Below are 19219 nucleotides of genomic sequence, written 5' to 3' on the forward strand. Positions count from 1 at the left end.
GGTGGAAATAGTGTTATAAGGTAACTACTGTATGTATTGGGGCTCTTGATACAGTGTGGGGGCAAATTCAGTACATTATACAATGTGCAGAAAGGTAAGGGGGGGCCCACTCTTAAGGGAGGGGGGAGAGGGGGACCATCTATAAGGGAGGGGGGAGAGGGGGCAGTAGTGGATTATAATGTGGGCGGATTGACGGGGGGGGGGGGGGGCGTCATTCTATAGTTCGCCTCGGGCAGCAGAGAGGCTAGAATCACCCCTGGCTGAACCCCAACAGTTCTGCAAGTCCACTCAACACGACTACCCTGACGCTGCTAAATGTATCTGTGTCCCAGTTGAGCGGCGCTACAGTGTAAGGCCAGGTTCATGCTACTTATAACCCCGGCTGTTCTGTGACCCGGCCGGGTCACAGAACGGCCGGTGTTACTGAAGATCATCCCGGCTGAATAATCTTCATTTCTGCTGAATATACATGCATCCGAATTCACAACTGCACACAATGGTTCTCTGCGGCCGCTATTCAATCGATAGCAGCCGAACAAAACTGACATGTCAGTTTTTCGTGCAACCGGATGGAATCACGGCCTGAGCGTATACTATGTGCATGCACTCCAGCCGGGATTCCATCTACTTGCAGCACAATGGAAGTTTAGTATTCATCACGACCATTGTTGCAAATCGGCAACAACGGCCGCGATAAATACTACATTTACGTTGTGTGAACATGGACTAAAGCAGAAAGGAGGGAGAGAGCAGCAGCCTAATGGGGTAAATCTCATAGATGAGAGTGCCTGATGGGGTAAATCTCATAGATAAGAGTGTCTGATGGGGTAAATCTCAGAGATGAGAGTGTCTGATGGGGTAAATCTCAGAGATGAGAGTGTCTGATGGGGTAAATCTCATAGATGAGAGTGTCTGATGGGGTAAATCTCATAGATAAGAGTGCCTGATGGGGGTAAATCTGACAGATGAGAGTGCCTGATGGGGTAATTCTCAGTGATGAGAGTGTCTGATGGGGTAAATGTCAGAGATCAGAGTGCCTGATGGGGTGAATCTCAGAGATGAGAGTGTCTGATGGGGGTAAATCTGACAGATGAGAGTGCCCGATGGAATAACTCTGAGTGATGAGAGTGTCTGATGGGGTAAATCTCAGAGATGAGAGTGCCTGATGGGGTAAATGTCAGTGATGAGAGTGTCTGATGGGGTAAATCTCAGTGATGAGAGTGCCTGATGGGGTAAATCTCAGCGATGAGAGTGCCTGATGGGGTAAATATCAGAGATGAGAGTGCCTGATGGGGTAAATCTCAGGGATAAGAGTGCCTGATGGGGTAAATCTCAGCGATGAGAGTGCCTGATGGGGTAAATATCAGAGATGAGAGTGCCTGATGGGGTAAATCTCAGGGATAAGAGTGCCTGATGGGGTAAATCTCATAGATGAGAGTGCCTGATGGGGTAAATCTCAGAGATGAGAGTCTCTGATGGGGCAAATCTCAGAGATGAGAGTGTCTGATGGGGTAAATCTCAGTGATGAGAGTGTCTGATGGGGTAAATCTCAGTGATGAGAGTGCCTGATGGGGTAAATCTCAGCGATGAGAGTGCCTGATGGGGTAAATATCAGGGATAAGAGTGCCTGATGGGGTAAATCTGACAGATGAGAGTGCCCGATGGGGTAACTCTGAGTGATGAGAGTGTCTAATGGGGTAAATCTCATAGATGAGAGTGTCTGATGGGGTAAATCTCAGAGATGAGAGTGTCTGATGGGGTAAATCTCACAGATGAGAGTGTCTGATGGGGTAAATATCATAGATGAGAGTGCCTGATGGGGTAAATCTGACAGATGAGAGTGCCCGATGGGGTAACTCTGAGTGATGAGAGTGCCTGATGGGGGTAAATCTGACAGATGAGAGTGCCTGATGGGGTAATTCTCAGTGATGAGAGTGTCTGATGGGGGTAAATCTGACAGATGAGAGTGCCTGATGGGGGTAAATCTGACAGATGAGAGTGTCTGATGGGGTAAATCTCAGTGATGAGAGTGTCTGATGGGGTAAATCTCAGAGATGAGAGTGTCTGATGGGGTAAATATCAGAGATGAGAGTTTCTGATGGGGTAAATATCAGAGATCAGAGTGTCTGATGGGGTAAATATCAGAGATCAGAGTGTCTGATGGGGTAAATGTCAGTGATGAGAGTGTCTGATGGGGTAAATCTCAGTGATGAGAGTGCCTGATGGGGTGAATCTCAGAGATGAGAGTGCCTGATAGGGTGAATCTCAGAGATGAGAGTGCCTGATGGGCTAAATCTCAGAGATAAGAGTGTCTGATGGGGTAAATCTCAGAGATAAGAGTGCCTGATGGGATAAATCTCATAGATGAGAGTGCCTGATGGGGTAAATCTGACAGATGAGAGTGCCCGATGGGGTAACTCTGAGTGATGAGAGTGTCTAATGGGGTAAATATCAGAGATGAGAGTTTCTGATGGGGTAAATATCAGAGATCAGAGTGTCTGATGGGGTAAATCTCAGTGATGAGAGTGTCTGATGGGGTAAATCTCAGTGACGAGAGTGCCTGATGGGGTAAATCTCAGCGATGAGAGTGCCTGATGGGGTAAATATCAGAGATCAGAGTGTCTGATGGGGTAAATGTCAGTGATGAAAGTGTCTGATGGGGTAACTCTGAGTGATGAGAGTGTCTAATGGGGTAAATCTCATAGATGAGAGTGCCTGATAGGGTGAATCTCAGAGATGAGAGTGCCTGATGGGCTAAATCTCAGAGATAAGAGTGCCTGATGGGGTAAATCTGACAGATGAGAGTGTCCGATGGGGTAACTCTGAGTGATGAGAGTGTCTAATGGGGTAAATCTCTTAGATGAGAATGTCTGATGGGGTAAATATCAGAGATCAGAGTGTCTGATGGGGTAAATATCAGAGATCAGAGTGTCTGATGGGGTAAATCTCAGAGATGAGAGTGTCTGATGGGGTAAATCTCAGAGATGAGAGTGTCTGATGGGGTAAATATCAGAGATCAGAGTGTCTGATGGGGTAAATCTCATAGATGAGAGTGGCTGATGGTGTAAATCTAATAGATGAGAGTGCCTGATGGGGTAAATCTCAGAGATGAGAGTGTCTGATGGGGTAAATCTCAGAGATGAGAGTGTCTAATGGGGTAAATCTCATAGATGAGAGTGCCTAATGGGGTAAATCTCAGAGATGAGAGTGTCTGATGGGGTGAATCTCAGAGATGAGAGTGCCTGATGGGCTAAATCTCAGAGATAAGAGTGCCTGATGGGGTAAATCTCATAGATGAGAGTGCCTGATGGGGTAAATCTCATAGATGAGAGTGCCTGATGGGGTAAATCTGACAGATGAGAGTGCCCGATGGGGTAACTCTGAGTGATGAGAGTGTCTAATGGGGTAAATCTCATAGATGAGAGTGTCTGATGGGGTAAATCTCAGAGATGAGAGTGTCTGATGGGGTAAATCTCATAGATGAGAGTGTCTAATGGGGTAAATCTCAGAGATGAGAGTGTCTGATGGGGTAAATCTCTTAGATGAGAATGTCTGATGGGGTAAATATCAGAGATCAGAGTGTCTGATGGGGTAAATCTCAGTGATGAGAGTGTTTGATGGGGTAAATCTCAGGGATGAGAGTGGCTGATGGTGTAAATCTAAAAGATGAGAGTGCCTGATGGGGTAAATCTCAGAGATGAGAGTGGCTGATGGGGTAAATCTCAGAGATGAGAGTCTCTGATGGGGTAAATCTCAGAGATGAGAGTGCCTGATGGGGTAAATCTCAGAGATGAGAGTGTCTGATGGGGTAAATCTCAGAGATGAGAGTGCCTGATGGGGTAAATCTCAGAGATGAGAGTGTCTGATGGGGTAAATCTCAGAGATGAGAGTGTCTGATGGGGTAAATCTCATAGATGAGAGCAGGGCCGCCATCAGGAATTTCGGGGCCCCATACAACCAAAGTGTCTGGGCCCCCCACATTAATAAAAAAAAAAAAAAAAAAATTGTGTGTTGGCCCCACGCCTTGCTGGGAGGTATAATTTGGTTCAGATTAATTCTAGAGAACTGGCTCATATACCCCATTTTTCCCAGTGGCTTAAAATGTAACCTCTGTTATACAGTTATAAAATTGTAGAAACTAAATGTGAACAAGGTGCAATGTAAATGTCACCATACAGACACTTACTTGTATAGCTGTCTCTTGTGCTCTGTATGCAGTGCATTATATTCACCCCTGCAACGTACAATTTATAGCGTGTCTAGAAGCCCAGCGGGGCTCATTATGATGGAGACTAAAACTTATACAAGAGTGGGGTAGGGGTTCCCCTGTATTCAGAATGCTGTTGAGTACTAGGCAATGCCCCGTTTGGGGTTATTGAATTTTGAGGGTCTGGGGGGGGGGGGGCTGTTTGATTTGTATATGTTTACCAATATCCCCCCCCCCCCCCCCCCCCCCCCCCGGTATGCTCACTAACATAGAATGTTGATAAGGCTAATATAATGAGGCTGTTCCATGTTAGTGAGCATATACAAATCACCCCCCCCCCCCCCAGGCAGACTAGTTTAGCTCACCCAAGCCAGTGATAGCGAATACATGGCGGTGAGCAGGTCTGTATTTAGAGTTCATGCTGCCCTAGGCACTTTGCACGCAGAGGTGCCCCCCCCCCCCCCACGTTGCTGTACATGCATGGTATATACCCTGGCACTTGGGTGCCGCTCTGCTTGATGCCCGCTGTTCTCATCAAACAGACGTGATGGATGGAGGAAGGAAGGAGGCCGGGGACATCTTAGTTTGGGGACTGGTTCTGTCCAGTGTTGGACTGGGGTACCTGGAGCCACCAATATACAACCAGTGAGACACGACATGCTGACCCGCTTCTTTCCTGAATTCATCTGTATCTGTGACAAATCTCAGAACACCCTCCATTTATACAGCTCTCAGGGTATGCTGGGAGATGTAGTCTCTGAGAGGACAACCCTTTTAATAAATCACTGTGTGCAGAGTCTCCTGGTGGCTGCAATCTGTGGGTGACAACCATCAGCCCTGAAGGTCCAGCAAAACATCTGTCTACAGCCGCAGTTATCATAGGATTGTACTACTTTACTACAACTCCCAGCATATCCTGAGGGCTGCAGACTGTCAGTACATGCTGGGAGTTGTAGTGCCTGCAGCTGTTGTAGTTGGATCCTAGGTGCATCATACACTGGATGCTTTGTGGCACATAAGAATACATAGATCTGTGGGGGCTCAGTGCAGGGAAGTGACCCCAGAACAGCACTAATAGGGGATAGAACAAAAACATCTCCCCCCCCTATTAGTGATGTTCTGGGGACACTTCCCTGCACTGAGCCCCCACAGATCTATGTATTCTGATATGCCACAAAGCATCCAGTGTATGATGCACCTAGGACCCAACTACAGCAGCTGCAGGCACTACAACTCCCAGCATATCCTGAGGGCTGCAGACTGTTCTGGGAGTTGTAGTGCCTGCAGCTGTTGTAGTTGGATCCTAGGTGCATCATACACTGGAGGCTTTGTGGCATATAAGAATACATAGATCTGTGGGGGCTCAGTGCAGGGAAGTGACCCCAGAACAGCACTAATAGGGGATAGAACAAAAACATCTCCCCCAATATCTTATTAGTGATGTTCTGGGGTCACTTCCCTGCACTGAGCCCCCACAGATCTATGTATTCTGATATGCCACAAAGCATCCAGTGTATGATGCACCTAGGACCCAACTACAGCAGCTGCAGGCACTACAACTCCCAGCATATCCTGAGGGCTGCAGACTGTTCTGGGAGTTGTAGTGCCTGCAGCTGTTGTAGTTGGGTCCTGGAGGCGTTGTGGGAAATCAGAATACATAGATCTGTGGGGGCTCAGTGCAGGGACGTGACCCCTGAGCCCCCACAGATCTCTGTATTCTGATCTCCCACAAAGCCTCCAGTGTATAATGCACCTAGGACCCAACTACAACAGCTGCAGGCACTACAACTCCCAGCATTTACTGACAGTCTACAGCCCTCAGGATATGCTGGGAGTTGTAGTGCCTGCAGCTCTTGTAGTTGGGTCCTAGTTTAAAAGTTTGTGCTAGTGTACTGTAGTGACCGCAGGGCTGTGTCAGTACACTACCGCAAACAATACACTGACCCATTGAGACCCCAATGGTACACAGGCTCTGCACACTATAGAAGTGATTACAGTGCAGTTACTAATGACTCACAGGTGACGTCTTCTCGAATTGCTGTCGCTAACTTTTTGCTTTCTTCTCCATCTGGCGCAGCATCATGAAGACTTCTCTGACCATAACTCGTCTGCAGGCGGGCAGCTGGGGGTGACTGGGGCAGGAGGGCAGCTGGGGGTGACTGGGGCAGGAGGGCAGCTGGGGGTGACTGGGGCAGGAGGGCAGCTGGGGGTGACTGGGGAAGGGAGGCAGCTGGGGGTGACTGGGGAAGGGAGGCAGCTGGGGGTGACTGGGGAAGGGAGGCAGCTGGGGGTGACTGGGGAAGGGAGGCAGCTGGGGGAGACTGAGGAAGGGAGGCAGCTGGGGTGACTGGGGAAAGGAGGCAGCTGGGGGTGACTGGGGAAGGGAGGCAGCTGGGGGGGGGGACTGAGGAAGGGAGGCAGCTGGGGGGGGGGCTGAGGAAGGGAGGCAGCTGGGGGGGGGACTGAGGAAGGGAGGCAGCTGGGGGGGACTGAGGAAGGGAGGCAGCTGGGGGGGACTGGGGAAGGGAGGCAGCTGGGGGTGACTGGGGAAGGGAGGCAGCTGGGGGAGCCAGGGAGAGCAGCTGGGGGAAAGGGAGAGCAGCTGGGGGGCAGGGGAGCAGCAGGGAGGGGCAGCTAGGGTGGCAGGGGAGAAGCTGGGGTTCAGGGGGAGCGGTAGGGAGGCAGTGGAGAAGCTGGGATTCAGGGGGAGAGGCTGGGGGTCAGAGGGAGAAGCTAGGGGTCAGGGGGAGGGGCTGGGAGGCAGGGGAGAGGCTGAGAATGCAGGGGGGAGAGGCTGGGGGCAGGGGGGAGAGGCTGGGGGGGCAGGGGGAGAGGCTGGGGGTTAGGGGAAGAGGCTGGGGGGTCAGGGGAGAGGCTGGGGGGTCAGGGGAGAGGCTGAGAATGCAGGGGGAGAGGCTGGGGTCAGGGGAGACGCTGGGGGGCAGGGGAGAGGCTGAGGGTTAGGTGGAGAGGTTGGGGGGGCAGGGGAGACGCTGGGGTCAGGGAAGATGCTGGGGGGCCGGGGAGAGGCTGGGGGGGCAGGGGGAGATTCTGGGGGGCAGGGGAGATGCTGGGGGGCAGGGGAGAGGCTGAGGGTTAGGTGGAGAGGTTGGGGGGGCAGGGGAGAGGCTGAGGGTTAGGGGGAGATGCTGAGGGTTAGGGGGAGAGGCTGGGGGGGCAGGGGAGAGGCTGGGGGTTAGGGGGAGAGGCTGAGGGTTAGGGGGAGAGGCTGGGGGGGGCAGGGGAGAGGCTGGGGGGCAAGGTAGAGGCTGGGGGTCAGGGGAGAGGCTGGGGGGTCAGGGGAGAGGCTGAGAATGCAGGGGGGAGAGGCTGGGGGGGGCAGGGGAGAGGCTGGGGGGGCAGGGGAGAGGCTGAGGTCAGGGGAGACGCTGGGGGGCAGGGGAGAGGCTGAGGGTTAGGGGGAGAGGCTGGGGGGCAGGGGAGAGGCTGAGAATGCAGGGAGGAGAGGCTGGGCGGCAGGGGGAGAGGCTGAGGGTTAGGTGGAGAGGCTGAGGGATCAGGGGAGACGCTGGGGGGCAGGGGAGAGGCTGGGGGGCAGGGGGAGGGGCAGGGGGGAGTCTGGGGGGCAGGGGGAGAGTCTGGGGGACAGGGGGAGAGTCTGGGGGTCAGGGGAGATGCTGGGGGGCAGGGGAGAGGCTGAGGGTTAGGTGGAGAGGCTGTGGGGTAGGGGAGAGGCTTAGGGTTAGGGGAGAGGCTTAGGGGAGAGGCTGGGGGGGCAGGGGAGAGGCTGGGGGGGCAGGGGAGAGGCTGGGGGGGGCAGGGGAGAGGCTGGGGGGGCAGGGGAGAGGCTGGGGGGTCAGGGGAGAGGCTGGGGGGTCAGGGGAGAGGCTGGGGGGTCAGGGGAGACGCTGGGGGGCAGGGGAGAGGCTGGGGGGGCAGGGGAGAGGCTGGGGGGGGGCGGGGGAGAGGCTGGGGGGGGGGGCAGGGGAGAGGCTGGGGGGCTGGGGGAGAGGCTGCCCCCCAGCAGGGGAGCAGCTGAGGATGCAGGGGGGCGGGCGGCCGGGAGAAGGATGGGCAGGCAGGCTGGTTCCCTCCCCCCATGCAGCGCCGAGGTCCGGGGTCCGGGGCAGGTGTTGAGCTTCCGGCACACACAGTGACAGAGGCCGGAAGCTCACAGCTGCAGCCCCGCGTTCCTGGATCTTCTCTCCTGCTCGGCGATGACGTCACATCACGTGAGCGCCGCCGAGCAGGAGACAAGATCCGGGACCGCGGGGCTGCAGCTGTGAGCTTCCGGCCTCTGTCACTGTGTGTGCCGGAAGCTCAACACCTGCCCCGGACCCCGGACCTCGGCGCTGCATGGGGGGAGGGAACCAGCCTGTCTGCCCATCCTTCTCCCGGCCGCTCCGTCACCCCCCCTCCCGGCGCGGACTAGGCACCCGTGGGCCGGTGCTCCCCCCCATCAAAAACAGGTGGCAAGGGGGGCCGTGCGGGCCCCCCTAGCGTAGCGGACGGGGGGCGGCGGCCGGCGGGCCCCCCCCCCCCCCCCCCCCCCCATGTCTCTTAGGGTCCGGGCCCCGTACGGCAGTACCAGTTGTACTGCCTTATCGGCGGCCCTGGATGAGAGTGCCTGATGGGGTAAATCTCAGGGATGAGAGTGTCTGATGAGGTAAATCTCATAGATGAGAGTGTCTGATTGGGTAAATCTCAGTGATGAGAGTGTCTGATGGGGTAAATCTCAGAGATGAGAGTGTCTGATGGGGTAAATCTCAGAGATGAGAGTGCCTGATGGGGTAAATCTCATAGATGAGAGTGTCTGATGGGGTAAATATCATAGATGAGAGTGCCTGATGGGGTAAATCTCAGGGATGAGAGTGCCTGATGGGGTAAATCTCAGGGATGAGAGTGTCTGATGGGGTAAATCTCAGAGATGAGAGTGTCTGATGGGGTAAATCTCAATGATGAGAGTGCCTGATGGGGTAAATCTCATAGATGAGAGTGCCTGATGGGGTAAATCTCATAGATGAGAGTGTCTGATGGGCTAAATCTCATAGATGAGAGTGTCTGATGGGGTAAATCTCATAGATGACAGTGTCTGATGGGGTAAATCTCAGAGATCAGAGTCTCTGATGGGGCAAATCTCAGAGATGAGAGTGTCTGATGGGGTAAATCTCAGAGATGAGAGTGTCTGATGGGGTAAATCTCATAGATGAGAGTGTCTGATGGGGTAAATCTCAGAGATGAGAGTGTCTGATGGGGTAAATCTCAGAGATGAGAGTGTCTGATGGGGTAAATCTCAGAGATGAGAGTGTCTGATGGGGTAAATCTCAGAGATGAGAGTGTCTGATGGGGTAAATCTCAGAGATGAGAGTGTCTGATGGGGTAAATCTCAGAGATGAGAGTGCCTGATGGGGTAAATCTCAGAGATGAGAGTGCCTGATAGGGTAAATCTCAGAGATGAGAGTGCCTGATGGGGTAAATCTAATAGATGAGAGTGGCTGATGGGGTAAATCTAATAGATGAGAGTGGCTGATGGGGTAAATCTCAGAGATGAGAGTGTCTGATGGGGTAAATCTCAGAGATGAGAGTGTCTGATGGGGTAAATCTCAGAGATGAGAGTGTCTGATGGGGTAAATCTCAATGATGAGAGTGCCTGATGGGGTAAATCTCATAGATGAGAGTGCCTGATGGGGTAAATCTCATAGATGAGAGTGTCTGATGGGCTAAATCTCATAGATGAGAGTGTCTGATGGGGTAAATCTCATAGATGACAGTGTCTGATGGGGTAAATCTCAGAGATCAGAGTCTCTGATGGGGCAAATCTCAGAGATGAGAGTGTCTGATGGGGTAAATCTCAGAGATGAGAGTGTCTGATGGGGTAAATCTCATAGATGAGAGTGTCTGATGGGGTAAATCTCAGAGATGAGAGTGTCTGATGGGGTAAATCTCAGTGATGAGAGTGTCTGATGGGGTAAATCTCATAGATGAGAGTGTCTGATGGGGTAAATCTCAGAGATGAGAGTGGCTGATGGGGTAAATCTCAGAGATGAGAGTGTCTGATGGGGTAAATCTCAGAGATGAGAGTGCCTGATGGGGTAAATCTCAGAGATGAGAGTGCCTGATAGGGTAAATCTCAGAGATGAGAGTGCCTGATGGGGTAAATCTAAGAGATGAGAGTGGCTGATGGGGTAAATCTAATAGATGAGAGTGGCTGATGGGGTAAATCTCAGAGATGAGAGTGTCTGATGGGGTAAATCTCAGAGATGAGAGTGTCTGATGGGGTAAATCTCAGAGATGAGAGTGTCTGATGGGGTAAATCTCAGAGATGAGAGTGCCTGATGGGGTAAATCTCAGAGATGAGAGTGCCTGATAGGGTAAATCTCAGAGATGAGAGTGCCTGATGGGGTAAATCTAATAGATGAGAGTGGCTGATGGGGTAAATCTAATAGATGAGAGTGGCTGATGGGGTAAATCTCAGAGATGAGAGTGTCTGATGGGGTAAATCTCAGAGATGAGAGTGTCTGATGGGGTAAATCTCAGACTGCAGCAGGCAATGCAGCTAACCTGGAGTTTACACAAAGAGGGAGATTTATGCCGCTGCCTTATAGGAGCAGCAACCAATCACAGCTCAGCTTTCATTTCACCAGAACAATATGAGACATGGAAGCTGAGCTGTGATTGGCTGCTATGGTCAGATTGGCCTAATCTATACTCCAGTCTCCTGCTTTACCTCACTGGCTCCTTGGATTCTGTAAAATTATAAAGAGATGAATATTATCCAGTACATCAGAGGTTAACCCTGTGCCCAGGGCCGGCGTTAGCACACGGCTTACTCGGGCAAGTGCCGGGGCCCACAGCCGCTCAAGGGGCCCCCCGGCACTTGCCCGAGCAATGAGCCACTCACCGCATCCCCCGGACTCACTGTCCGCACCGGTGACATCCGGGAGGGTGGGGGGTGCGCGCTGCTGGCGCGAGTGCTGGGCGGATGCGACGGGACGCCACTCTCCCTCTCCATGACGTCCAGGGCTGGGCCTTCCTCCGCAGCGCTGCATGGACGTGATCTCCTCAGCAGGCACAGAGCGATGACGTCATCGCGCCTGCTAGAGGATCCGTCCCCGCGGCGTACAGAAGGGAGAAGCCAGGAAGAAGAGGACCCGTCCCCTTGATTAGGTGAGTATGATTTCTTTGTTTTATTTTGTGTTGAGGCAGAGGAGGGGGCATCTACTATGGGGGCATCTACTATTGGGGCAGAGGAGGGGGCATCTACTATTGGGGCAGAGGAGGGGGCATCTACTATGGGGGCAGAGGAGGGGGCATCTACTATGGGGGCAGAGGAGGGGACATCTACTATGGGGGCAGAGGAGGGGGCATCTACTATGGGGGCAGAGGAGGGGGCATCTACTATGGGGGCAGAAGAGGGGGCATCTACTATGGGGGCAGAAGAGGGGGCATCTACTATGGGGCCAGAGAAGGGGGCATCTACTATGGGGCCAGAGGAGGAAGCATCTACTTTGGGGCAGAGGAGGGGGCATCTACTATGGGGCCAGAGGAGGAAGCATCTACTATGGGGCAGAGGAGGGGGCATCTACTATAGGGCCAGAGGAGGGGGCATCTACTATAGGGCCAGAGGAGGGGGCATCTACTATAGGGCCAGAGGAAGGGGCATCTACTATAGGGCCAGAGGAGGGGGCATCTACTATGGGGCCAGAGGAGGGGGGATCTACTATGGGGCAGAGGAGGGGGCATCTACTATAGGGCCAGAGGAGGGGGCATCTACTATGGGGCCAGAAGAGGAAGCATCTACTATGGAGCAGAGCAGGGGGCATTACTATGGGGACTGTCAGGGCAGGGGGCATTACTATGGAGCAGAGCAGGGGGCATTACTATGGGGACTGTCAGGGCAGGGGGCATTACTATGGGGCAGAGCAGGGGGCATTACTATGGGGGCAGGGCTGGGGACATTACTATGGGGACAGAGGGAATTTTTACTATATCCTACATACGGGACCTACAAACCTCCTTACTTTACTGCACATTACACCAAGCAGCAGATTGACTACTGTATGAATGCCTATGGGTGGGAAAAGGGAAGGAAGTTGCTGGAAATGTGCGGAGTCTAAGATGTTTGTCTGGCAGGTTCTGAAGAGATGAATTGTAACTTGAAGAAATCATCATGGAGGTCTGGGCAAGATGGAGAGGAAACGAGAGCGATCGCCTCAGATCAAAGAAGACGTCACCTGTGAGTTACTGAATTACGTTTTTTTTCCGTTATTTTGTCAAACTTTATTTGGTAGGTGTGCCCCGAGGTGAAAAAGGTGATCAGCAGTGTATTATATACTTATTATCCTCCTGTATGAGTGTGTGTATATATGTGCCCGAGAGATAGATATATACACACTCATACAGGAGGGGGGATAATACGTATATAACACAGCTGATCCACTACACAGAATCGAGAGCTAGAGACCCTCTAACAAGGATGCCATATAATTTGCTATTTAAAGGGGCCCGTTGAGGCTCTCTTGACCAAGGGCCCACAAAAACCTGGAGCCGGCCCTGCCTGTGCCCCCCCCCCTGCCCCCCCCCCCCCTGCCCCCCGCCCCGCTGCAGACCTCCAGGATGTATTGCAATGCACAGTCTGCAGGGTCCACAGTATCGCTCAATGGACACTGTGCCCCAATATTCTTCAGCGTTTAATCTTATATTTTATATCAGTGCTCCCCCACCTGCGTCTCCTCTTGCAAAACTACAACTCCCATCATGCCCAAACCGCCTACTTGTCAAGGAATGAAGATTGTACAGCAGTGTTTTCCAACCTGTTGCTTGACTGCTGGTGCAAAACTACAACTCCCATCATGCCTGGACTGCCTTTCTGTCATTGAATACACTGTGTATAGCAATGTTCTCCAGCTTGCATCTTTACAGCCGCTGCAAAACTACAAGTCCCAGCATGCTCTGTCAGCGTTTTTGCCATTGACTTTACTGTTCCTACACAGTATTTTTGCTCAGTATTTTGCAACCAAAATCGGGAGTGGATTGAAACCGCAGAAAGTCTATGTTCACACACTGTTGAAATTCAGATATTGCAAAAACTACAACTCCCATCATGTGCCCACAGCCTCTTCTTTTGTCATCACATGCACATTCTACAGTAGTGTTCCCCAACGTGCGTCTCTGCAGCTGATGCAAGACTGCAATTCCCATCATGTCCTCACATCCTTTTGTCAGTGACTATACTTCCTATACAGCAGCTTTAGCTTGGGCTGTCCAGGCATGATGGGAGTTGTAGTTTTGCAACAGCTGGAGAGCCAAGGTTCCCTACCCCTGGTATATATTATTATTCCCCAATCTATGGCTGGGAGATTTAGTGCCAGGGTGTGTGGCGGTGCATCAAATCCACACTTTATAATAAAATGAATCAAACAATTTTGATAATAAAATTTATAAATAGTAAAAAAAATTATAAATATTTATAACCCCTAAAAATAATGAAATGGATAATAAAAATCAACAGACCACATAACTGATAAATAAGTACGAAAAAAAAAAACTATAAATAATAAGGAACAACAAAAAAAGGAACAATTCAAATGACAAAAACGAATAAAAATAATAAAAATCAACAGACTACGTAACTGATCAATAAATAGGAAAAAACAACAAATAATCAAAAAACAGCAAAATAATTTCATTCAAATGTAAAAGACAAAGAATTCTCATCGAATAACAAAATAAAATCTAATAATGCACAAAAAAAAGGAATAATTGAAACATGTAAAAATGAATAATACAAATAAATAAATTGAGAAAATAAAAAATTCATAGACGGTTTGGAGAACGCTCCTGAAATGTCCCTAATTTCCATTCTTCCAGCATATGCCATAGCGCCGCACAGAGCTGTAACAATAGCGGATCTGGACTGAATCCTCCTGCTCGTATTGAAATGCAGGAATCGAGCAATTCAGTGCGAAAAAGAATTAAAAAAAAAAAAAAAAGGTGAGGAGCTTGTCGCCCGCCATGCTGCATTCACAACCTGCATTACGTTAACCCTTCTCTGCCTGGATGCCTCCGCTAAGGGGGGATGGGGGGAGCTGCCTCGGTTGCAGCTGCAGATTTGCAGCGTCTGTCACTTTAAGACTATAGACTGCGACACCTCAGATGAACTTCGCTGCAGACAGTGGAAGGGGAATTAAAAAAGAAAAAAAAAAAGAGAGCGCTGGCCCCGCTGCTGCAACGCCATTCTTCATGATGTCATTATCCAGGTGTCAGCTTGCAGGAGAGGGAAAGAGACTCCGGCTTGTTGCTAGGACGTGAAGGGTGAAGTCGGACGTGATTGGTTTTTCTATTTCCTCGTATAAACCAATGGAGAGCGATCAGCGGGAGGCCGCAGAAAGGCACATTCTTCTCTTCTACCAGGACAAATAACCTATTGGCAGTGGCGGCTACATGGGGGGCTCAGCGCTCTTGTATTGGCTTCCACAGGGGCAAAGGCACAAAGACTGGGCCGACAAAGAGAAACCCAGGAGCAGAGGAAGTGTCAGGGGGAACAGGGGGGATCAGAGCAGGGAGGTGTAAGGGGGGTAATGTGAGGAATTATCAGAGGGACCAGAGGATCGATCGAGTCTCTTTTTCGCCATCTGCCCACCATCACGATTTCAGGGGCAAATCGATTCATCTCATTCGTAACCAAAAGGATCATCTGCTCAGAATAATAAAAATTTACGAATATATTTATTTTTTTAAATCCTCAATTCAATACTGGAGGCCGACTTTTCCTTGAGTGGTCATGCTGGTGCCCAAATTACTAAAGATGGAGCAGCAGATCTCCATAATAATGGCAGCATCTAACGGTGGCATCCACTGGCCAGCATTAGAAAAACATGGCTGCTTTCTTCCCACAACCAGCTCCACAGCTGGGCGTGGTGGTGCAGCTCAGAGCCAATCATTTTAATGGAGCCGAGCTGCAGTACCAAATAGAACCAATTGACCAGTGTGGCGCTGTTTCGGGGAGAAAAAAAAAAAAAACACCCTTTTTTTAAAGGGGTATTCCACTCAAATATAACTTTTCATATGTTGCTGCCCATTGTGAGACTAAGGGTGGTATTACACGAAGCGATTATCGTTCGAATAATCGTTCAATCGGTCGTATTTGAACGATTATCTTTAAGTGTAATAGTAGACAACGATTAAACGACGAACGATTGGTCGTTGGTCGTTTAATAGGTTTTGGATCTATTTTTATCGTTTGTCTTTTACACATCGTTCGCACATCGTTCGTTTGAATAAGATGTCGTTAGCCGTTCCCTGTTCATTCGCAAATTGAAAGGGGAGTGTTCTTGAACTTTGTTGCTCCAATTCAACCGATAATCTTTCCGTGTAGTAAAACGAACGATTATTAGGCAACCGCTATTGCGATCGTTGGAGATCGTTTATCGTTAATTGAAAAAAATCGCTTCGTGTAATACCACCCTAAGGGCCCTATTCCACCGGACGATTATCATTTGCATAATCGTTAACGATTAACGATCTCAAACGACCGCTATTGCGAAAGACCTGAAAACGTTTACTCATTTCCATGGAACAATAATCGTTACTTATGATCATAATTGCGATAGTTTTTCTTCGCTATTGCGTTCGTATCTATTGCGAACGACCAAACAACGTCTTATTCAATGCGAACGTTTTGCGAACGAGCAACGATAAAAATAGGTCCCGATCTTATAAAGCGATCAACGATTTCTCGTTCTGTCGTTAATCGTTAACTGCATTTCAACCGAACAATTATCGTTTAGATTCAAACGATTTAATGATAATCGTCCGGTGGAATAGGGCCCTTACAATTCCTTTCATACTTGTTATTATCTATTTGTGGTGTGGTGCTCGGTGTTGTTGTTGGTCGTACTTGTCGTGTGATGTTGGTATCTGTATACAGTTTGGCCAGTCTGTACCGTTCCCCAAATGGTCGATGACCTGCCGGGCTGTGATGGGTCCTTTGGGCAACTGAGTGGCAACTGACCCACTCGGGCTATCAGTACCACCACCCACAGAAAGGAGAAAATTAACCCAAGGTGTATGGCTAGTAGGTGTAAAGGTGCTGGTGCTGAGAAAATGATGACTGAGTCCCAGTAATGGAAAAGTAAAATAGCTTTACTGTGCAGTCGTATGAAAATACAAAAAAGCTGTAGCGGTACTTGAAGAGTTTAGAGTAGAGTGGAGCAGTGTAGAGGAGTTTGTTAAGGAAGTCCCAACTCAATGTAGTACTTGTGCTCTGCCAGAACTTTAAAGAGATACTTGAGAGTGGGTCCCGGCAGAGCCAGGCCCTGGCTTGGCTACAGCAGGGACGTCCGCTCTGTGTGTGCTTCTCCCATGAGAATCTAAGTAGAACTGATGCTACACTTCCTCCCACCAAGTGACTACTTCTTACAGGGATATGTAAGAGACCCTGTGAATGGTGGAAAGGAATGTGTGCAAGAAAAAAGGAAGAGTTATAGGTTAGAAAGAAAAAGCATCTCCATTGGTCAATAAATGCATAATACATAAGAAATAGTAACCCTTTGTTGCTGTGCAATATATAGGAGCATTCATATAGAATACTGACATCTAGTGGTGAAACTATAAAATGACTTCATCACCACTTAACCTAGAGTAAAAAGCTTTTGTGACAGGTGTGAAACACAAAACATCTGAGGTGGGACACCACATATTCAGTCTCCTTCTTCCAGTTCTCAGCTGTTGTTTCTGCTGAAAACACAAAAATCTGTGTGTGAGCCTTTATCTCTGTGTCTCCCCTCTTCCTCCCTCCTTTCTGATACGGCTGATGTAAACAAGTCCCTGGCAGGCATTACCTGCAATATTGTAGCTTATTTGTAATGCTGAAAAGGTTAATGACAGTGAGTTCATCAGTAACTTGACCTCCAAATACCCCTTCCGGCATTACAAAGATGCTACAGTGTTGCAGATACAGCCAGCCAGGGACTTGTTTACATCAGCTGTCTCAGAAGGGGGAGACAGAGAGAAAGGCTCCCACACAGATTTTTGTGTCTTCAGCAGAAAGCAGCAACTCAGAACTGGGGGAAGGAGAAGAAATAGATAATAACAAGTATGGAAGGAATTGTTAGTCTCACCATGGACAGCAACATATCAAAAGTTATGTTTGAGCAGAATACCCCTTTAAGACTAATAGAAACAAGAGAATTGATCTTATTGGGAGAATCTACACTGGGATGATATGTAGGTGATTACAGTATTGAAGCGTAGACGTAAGTTTATACTATACAATTGTGCAATAGTGTCCCTCATATCACTACTACCGTGTTTCTCTAAAAATAACACAGGGTCTTATATTATTTTTTTTTTCTCCAAAAAAAGGGCTATGGCATATTTTCGGGGTAGGTCTGATAATACAGAGAAACATGTTAGAGGTGACCAACTATAGTGCATCCCATGGCTCCCCAGATCATCTCACCAGAAGGGGGCAGTGAGGATTGAAGTGCTCACCACAAGGCTCCTGAGCTCCACAATATATTTTTCTTCTTTCCTCCTCTATTGTTACAAGGACAGACTAGGGTGCACTAAATTGAATTACGTGTTCTCTACATCCACATTCAGGGATGAAAATTATTGTATACTGCGACCCTAATATACAATCTGCTTCATCATCTTTTATCTCACTGGGTGTTTTATGTATTGTGTATATTGTAATAACATGATTAAAGGGGTGGGCACTTTATAGTAAAATTGTTGTGTGTGTAGTATAAGTGAGTTTACTCACAGACCTTACTGACAGCAGCTCCCTGTGTACCCTACAGAGTTAAATTCAGACGTCCTTCCTCCAGGCTGTGCTGCCCTGCTCTGTGGTGAGTCTGTCCATAAGATGGCCGACGTGTAGGAGCATGTGACCATGCCCCGTCCCCAAGTGTCCACCATAGGCATATACTTGCTTAGTGATGGACACTGGGTGGCGGGGCATGATCACATGCTTCTCCATGTCAGCCATCTTATGGACAGACTCACCACAGAGCAGGACAGGACAGCCTAGAGGAGTGGAGTCTGATTTAACTCTATGAGGTACACAGGGAGCTGTATATACAGTGAGTACACTTACTAATACTGTACACTGAATAACTTTACTATAAAGTGGCCAACTCCTTTAAGGACCAGAAGGTCTGAAACGCGCCAGACTAATCATATTATTAAATAAAGGAGTGAGCCATTTTTAAGGAGCTGGAGAGTTCTTACCTTTATGCATTTACACCCCGGAATCCGTGAATTCTCTCATGTGCTCAACTGTGATTTTTAAAGGGAAGCTTTAAAAATCACAGGGAAGGTTGACCCTACACTTGAAATCTATGATAAAGTGGCTTCTGATGGCTGACAGCAGACTCGCTATGCTAAAACCTGCCCCATGTGTCTATGGATAATGGGAAACAACCAGAAGATATAGCCAGTAAGGGGGTTGCTGGGATGATGGGGGATGACAAGCCTTTCTGATCCTGATCGGCGCTACATGTGTTATATATGTCACAGTTCTGTACAGTAAGATAAAGCATTTACCACAGAACAGTCAGTAAGGATTAAAAGGAATAAACAAGCCATCAGCTGTGAGGTTTCAAATGACCGACACGGCTTCCTAACATATGTATATTGATTATCTTGTGTGGTCGCTCTCCAGGTTTTACACCATAGAGCTACATGCTGCACTGATGAGAGCCACAAAGCACAAACCGCTCTATGCATGGTGAAAAACAAACATCTATAGTATACATTCTCCAACAACTACAACACTGCAAATCATAACAAATAGTAAATATAAATTACAGTAGTGCCTTGGATTACGAGCATAATTCATTCCGGGACTGTGCTTGTAATCCAAATCCACTCTAAACCAAAGGAAATTTTCCCATAAGAAATCACTGATATGCAGACAATTGGTTCCACACCCCAAAATACAGATTTTTTTTATTCTGAATAACATGTAAAACAGATAAAACAATGAGAAGCAGCAGAATTTGTGATATTATAAGTTACTGTACAGTATAGCTAGTACAGTGCTGT

Source organism: Dendropsophus ebraccatus, chromosome 12 (genome assembly GCF_027789765.1).
Source record: "Dendropsophus ebraccatus isolate aDenEbr1 chromosome 12, aDenEbr1.pat, whole genome shotgun sequence".
Taxonomy (NCBI): domain Eukaryota; kingdom Metazoa; phylum Chordata; class Amphibia; order Anura; family Hylidae; genus Dendropsophus; species Dendropsophus ebraccatus.